Raw genomic sequence first — 6,363 nt, 5'->3', positions numbered from 1 at the left:
GTCAAACAACTATAAGTCAGGAACTGTCTATACATATAAATCAAATCATGATGCTCTATATATAATGATATATGTCAATTATTTCTCAGTAAAATTGGAAGAGAATTCCTCTTACGATTAGCATATCTATATGGAAGACTAAGCAGAAGCTACTAGTCTGCAACTTGAAGAATAAGGGAAGTATGTATTTTTTATCAAAGATTTGCAGGAATCTTGTGACCAGACTCACATTCAACTACCATAGTCTTCCTCAGGCCCCTGGGGACACCCAGATGATCAAGCCCTTCTTGCCCCTCCCATTTCCCCTTCCCTAGACATAAAAGAAACCTGAATTCTGTACTTTTTAAAGATGGATTTGAGGTACCACTAAGTCTTCAGTCTTCTCAGTTGGTGGCTTCTCAATCAATAAACATTTCCTCCCCCGATCTCATCCCCCCAAAAAAACTGAACAAGAAAAGGTAAAAATTATTTAATATAGCAAATATCCAGTCAGTATTTAAATTACAAATTTACTCATGAATGTCACTTTCTTCCAAGTCTGAATCAGTATTTAAATAGATATATAACTGATTGATAAGTTTACTTCTCTTTTAATCTAGAAGTTTTGTCTCTTTCACTGTCCCCTTTTTTTCCCTCTGAAATCTCTTTATTAAAAGAAATTTCATAATTTGTCCATAGAGTTTCCCACAGTCTAGATTTTGCTGATGAGTTTTATTACTACTTTATTCTTGTCTTTGTATTTTCTATGAAGTGGTAGTTGGATTATATGAGATTTTCTTGGAAACCTTCACAAAGAGTGTGGTGTTCTTCAATAGAAAGTATACTATCTGCTTTTGTGATGTAGACACACATTGGTGGGTATGGCCTAGCTCCATTAACTCATTAGGAGTTGCAAAATGATAAATTCCTATTCTAGTGTTCCATCTTAATTTATTAACTAAATTATTTCTGTAATGAGAAATATCCCCTCATCGATGTTTTGGTTACCCAGAAGTAGAGTTTATATTGGAAAAACAGGATAAATGCTTGATTTGTTCCCCTTTTACAAATTAAATTTCAAAATAATGAGTTCACTAGCATCCTGCAATAGGTACCAGTTAATGTTATTTATCTCAGTTAGTTGTTGGTAAGTGATGTTCCCCCCACACCACACCTCACCACTACAGACTCAATAGTTTAACACAATAAAGCATTTCTGCTTGTGGCCCAGATTACCCTCCTGCTTAAAATAATTTTTAAAAAAATACAAAATATATGAAACAACAATTTGCAAGACACTGGACCTTAGGTAACAAAGGACAGTTATCTCTGAGAGACACAAAACAAATAAGGTAAGCTCAGTGAATGCTCCACCATGCTGACTTTATTATGTTGAGATATGTTCTCTCTAGTCCCACTTTGCTGAGAGTTTTTATCATAAATGGATGCTGGATTTTAGGAGGAGCTGCAGTCACACTGTAAGGGGCAGAGATACAGGCAAGGGGATAATTGAGGCTGTTTTGGAACAGGCCTAATTTAGGATCATTATTAACTTATGCCTTAATCATAGTTTATATATTTTAGTCAATCGCAGTTGTCCTTATTGATATTCAAATTGTCCATATTAGGACAGTGGAAGCCGATATTTACCCAGAACTCCGTCCCACATTTCCTAAGTCTAGAAACTACATATCCCAGAATTACCTTTCCTACGTGGTTTGGGGTCAGTTTGTCAATGACAGGAACTTGCAAAATTTGAAAGTTGGAAGCAGACGCAGAAGCCAGTACTCTCAGGAGTTTGCTGTGGCCAGATGCAGTTGCTTCACAGGCATGATTGACAGCTTCTCAAACTCTTCTAGAATTCTTGCCTTCAAACCACTGGAAGCTCCAGACTGAAGACGTTAGTGATGTAATCCTCTGGCTTTTCTTCCAGCTTTTCCACACACTTAAATTCAAATTCTTATAGTAGGCCTCTTTATTCCAATAACCGCTGTTGTGGCTCTTTTGTTTGAATCTGGGCTGATAGTTTCTTCAGGTTGGCTCCTGAGTCATTTTGATACAACATTGTGCAGTCTTTCCTAACTTCCTTCCTGGTATAAGAAGGTATTCTAAGGTTATTTTGTACTATTACTGCCCAAGATGTGGAATCAGCCAGTTCTTTGGGGGGCATCCTGTTATTTTTATTTTGTTTTGTCTTGAAATACTTCATCTCTGCTTGAGTACATAATTTATTAATAATAGCTCCTATCCCTCTCTGACAGTAAGTCATATATTTATTTGCTCAATGTCTGTCTGTTCCGTTAGAATACAAGTTCAGTGTCAGCAAAGACTTTGCTATGTTTCCTGCTGTAGCCCTAGTACATTTCCAGCTACTAACGTTCTTTATTTTTTCATTCTTATCTAGAATGTCTTAAATTGCTGTTTAATTACTAATACCTAGGGCCCCTTTAATGCAGAATTAACTCCTTGAACAGAAATATTCTTACCTTGTTTATAAAATATATCCCACATATTTCTCATGTCTTTTTTTTAAGTTCTATGCAATGAAGAAAATGTTAACAAAGTAAATAAGTTTAACCCTTTTATGTTAAAATTCCTATGAAAGGTGGCAGTTCCTGGGTTTTTGGTTTTGTCTTTATTATACTGAAATTAAATTCAACATTTACAACTTCAAAAAAAAGTGCTCAGAAAAGTGCCTGTGATTTGCCAGGCATTTTTCTTTCAGGGACAAGTCTTGGAATATATATACTAAAAATCCACTAGACTGGGGCAAAAGTAAGCGTAGCTTTCAACCAAAATTTGCTGCAACTCAGCTGTTATGTGACACCTAGTAGCTTTGTGGTTTTGTTCACACAAAATATAAATACTGAATTCAGAAAACTATCACCACAGGAGTCTATTTTATGAGTACACTGGTGACAAACATTTGATGCAAACCACAGAGCGAAAAAGTCAGTATGCAGATTAATACATGGTAAAAATTGAAATGTAAATAATCATAATAACACCACAAACCACATGTTTTTCATAAAATGTCTCCAATTTTCTTATTGGCAGGCTGAGTACCTGTAACTGGAGACACTCTTCAGACTAAAGAAATATAATCTTTCTACTATAAACTTCAGTGATTTGGATTGAGATAGAAGAGTGGCTAGAAATTTCTTGGTGTTTTAACAAATCTTAATTACCACAACTAAACTAGAAAAGTATACCCAGAGAGACCCTTTTTTTTAAAGTTTTACTAAATCAATGTCTTAATATAAAAACAAACATACTGAAATTGTATTTGTAAAAAGTGTTACCAAAATACATCCGGTTTTAAAAACAATTCTTATCTTTATACTTCAAACATGCATTCTTCAGTCTTTTTAATAAACTTGCTTGTACAATCTTCAAAAACATACTTAATTATTGGTGTCTGAATATTTCAACTTTAGTGTTTTATAAAGTAGGAACACACTGAGGATAGAAAATGTTAACACTAAATGAGTCAGAAACCACTCACAGATTTCTTAAAGCCAAAAAAAGTAAACAGGAATAAACTAATCAGTACTGCCAAACCAATATCCAAGTTGTGATCTGTGGCAAAAGAAGTCTATTTGGTAAACTGTGAATGGGTTAAAGACATAATAGGAAGCATTTATATTCTTTTTACATACTATAAATACAAAATATGTCAAGTCAGGGAAGGCTATAATAAAAAGAACCTGTTGATTTATAATTTTAAAAATCTATTTTTGATAACCCTGAAGCCATTTTTCTGCAAGCCTTGATGGGATAAGAAATATGAAAAGCAGAGCATGCTGGATAACAGTAGCACAACTCCCACAGCAGCATGTGGAAAATGATCAGATTGCAAGCCTTCGGAGCTGGGCTTTCCACTTAAATAAATAACACACACAGACACTCATTTTTTCCTATAAGTCCAGGCCCTCCTGAAAGCAGACACTAAGGCGGAGTTAAAAATGCAGAGGCATAGCGGAGGTAACACCTGTGCAATATAAAGAGCAGAGGGAGCTAGCCCGGCAGAGGAAGCCTGCAGTGCAAGCTGACACTTGTGAAAGCGAAAGGGGAAGATGAAAGACTGGGTGGCAGGAGACTCAGACCCTGGTGGGGCGCTGAGAAAGCCTCAGCCCCGTGGGCAGCCCTGGTGCAAGGATTGCTCACAAACGGGCTTTGAACTGGGAGGAAATTGCCATGCTCTGGTACCCACGCTGTGCTTGGGCTCTCCAGGGAGCTGCCTAGAGAGAGCCTGGCCTTGATTTGAACACAGGGCAGGTGCTGAAGGCTCTGCAGTTGGAGGCTGCCGGCTCACGGCAGTCCTCGCTGCAGCTTCTCCCTGAGGGCAGATGTAAGTGGCACACCTTCATGCTGTTACAGTGAGCATACAGCTTTCTTTCTCTTTAGCGATAAGGTAGATTGTTGTCAAATGCCAAATAAAACAGGCGCTGTCTTAAGAATATGCCATACGGACTACTTCACCTTTCAGTTATTGTGAAAGTGAGATGTGTACAAGGGAAATACACTAAGAGGTTTCAGACAGATGCACCAAGACATCTCTAATTGAACAAGAATAAAATGGCATCAGGCTTCTCAACAGCAACAGCAGAAGCAAGGGGACAAGACAGTACTCGTTTGAGAGTGCTGAAGGGGCTGAGTTAGAATTTTACATCTAGGTGATCTTTTACATGTGAGAGTAAGGAGAGGTTCTCAAACATACAAGGTCATAGAAGTTTTATGACACATAGTTGTTATCGAAAATACTTTTGGAAGAAGCATTCCAGAGAAAGAAATGAACAATCGATATAACTTACTTTTTTATGTATAATCATTACCCAAAACCACCCATCCCCCAAAAAAGAGAGAGAGAGCAAGAAAAAAGAGGGGGAAAGGAAAAGGAAGCCTAGTGTGGTGCCTAGTAGACCACTTATGGGTGACCGTGGAACTGACCGATTAGCAATCAGACTGCCAGACTGGACCACCCTTGTGCCTTCTTTTGCCCTTTGACCCTGTGCCATAATTGGCCAAGTTCCAAAATCCTCCAATCAAACCTAGCCCTGCCACCTTTCCTGGTGCTACCCTGTTCTCCCTCACCCTGAAGACTTATCCAGATCCCAGATTCAGGAGACATATTTGAGCAGTGCCTCCTGTCTTCTGCATGTTGACTAGGCAGGAAATAAATCTTTCTTTCCTAAAAAAAAAAAAAAAAAAAAGAAGAAGAAGAAAAGAAAGAAAAATAAAAGAATGCATCAGTAAAGATTCTGGTTGGAGGGTGTTGGACGGGTGGGAGTTGAGAGAAGGCAAAGATATTGATCTTCTTTGAAGAGAACATTGCAATGTTGTTTTAGGCTGGATTTTCCCAGAATCAGATCCTGAGCCAGGGACTTAGTGCAAATATTTTACTTTGTTGGTGACTCTAAGCAACGCCAATAGGGAAATGGAGAAGAGAAACAGGGAAAGGAGAGAGCCATTAGAGGATACGTTAAGGCGTAGGTTATCACTTGGGCAATGAGGGTAAATACCACTGGGACACTGAGAGACTAGAACATGCCTCAAATTTGTCCCATTCAAGGAGCAAAAAAGGGTACTTATCTCCGACTCCTACTGTCATTGGTTAAGGACTGTTCTCATGGGAATTAGCTCCTTGGAGATTCCAGTCTGCCCCACATCTGGACAAGCAGCCTCCTGAGACCCAGGAAACCCTCTGGCTATGGGTCACAGCGCCTGGAGTAAGAAGCTACTGGCATGTATGAAAAACATAATTGCACAGGGCATGTGGGTTGGGCGCCAACGTCAACTGCTGCAGCCCACACCTTGTACTGCACAGATTTACTTACGCCCTGCCTTAAAGTCTCCCTGCTAGTCACTCTTCTTCAATTTACTGACCTGAGCAGGTCTGTAGATAGTGTAGCATCTGTTTATTTTTAGCTCACTCCAACTCATCTGTAGAACAAGACTTAAAAGAATGTCTTAAAAAAGTCCATGTTTGGAGATTTGAAACAGCATACTACTAAATGACCTTTGCTTAAACAGAAATAAAAGGAGGAAAACTTGTGAAATACTTAGAACTAAAAGTCCATGTACTATATATGAAGTCTAAGGAACATTATTAAAGCAATTTCTCATGGAAACATTTTTATTTTGAATATATTTATTAGAAAACTAGAACAATTAAAAACAAATGAGCTAGGAGTTCAAGCCAAGAAGATAAAGAAGGGACAATAGAGTAAAATTTGTGGAGAAGAAAATAATGAAGATAGAGGCAGAGTAAATAAAATAGGGAATGACCAAAAATAAATGAATAAGTAAAGCAAAAGAGAGAAATCAACAAAACCAAGAGCTGGTTCTTTGGACAGACAAATAAGATAGACAAATAAATGTGCA

This window comes from Miniopterus schreibersii (genome assembly GCF_964146895.1).
Source record: "Miniopterus schreibersii genome assembly, chromosome: 5".
NCBI classification, from domain to species: domain Eukaryota; kingdom Metazoa; phylum Chordata; class Mammalia; order Chiroptera; family Miniopteridae; genus Miniopterus; species Miniopterus schreibersii.
This window is presented reverse-complemented; position numbering follows the sequence as displayed.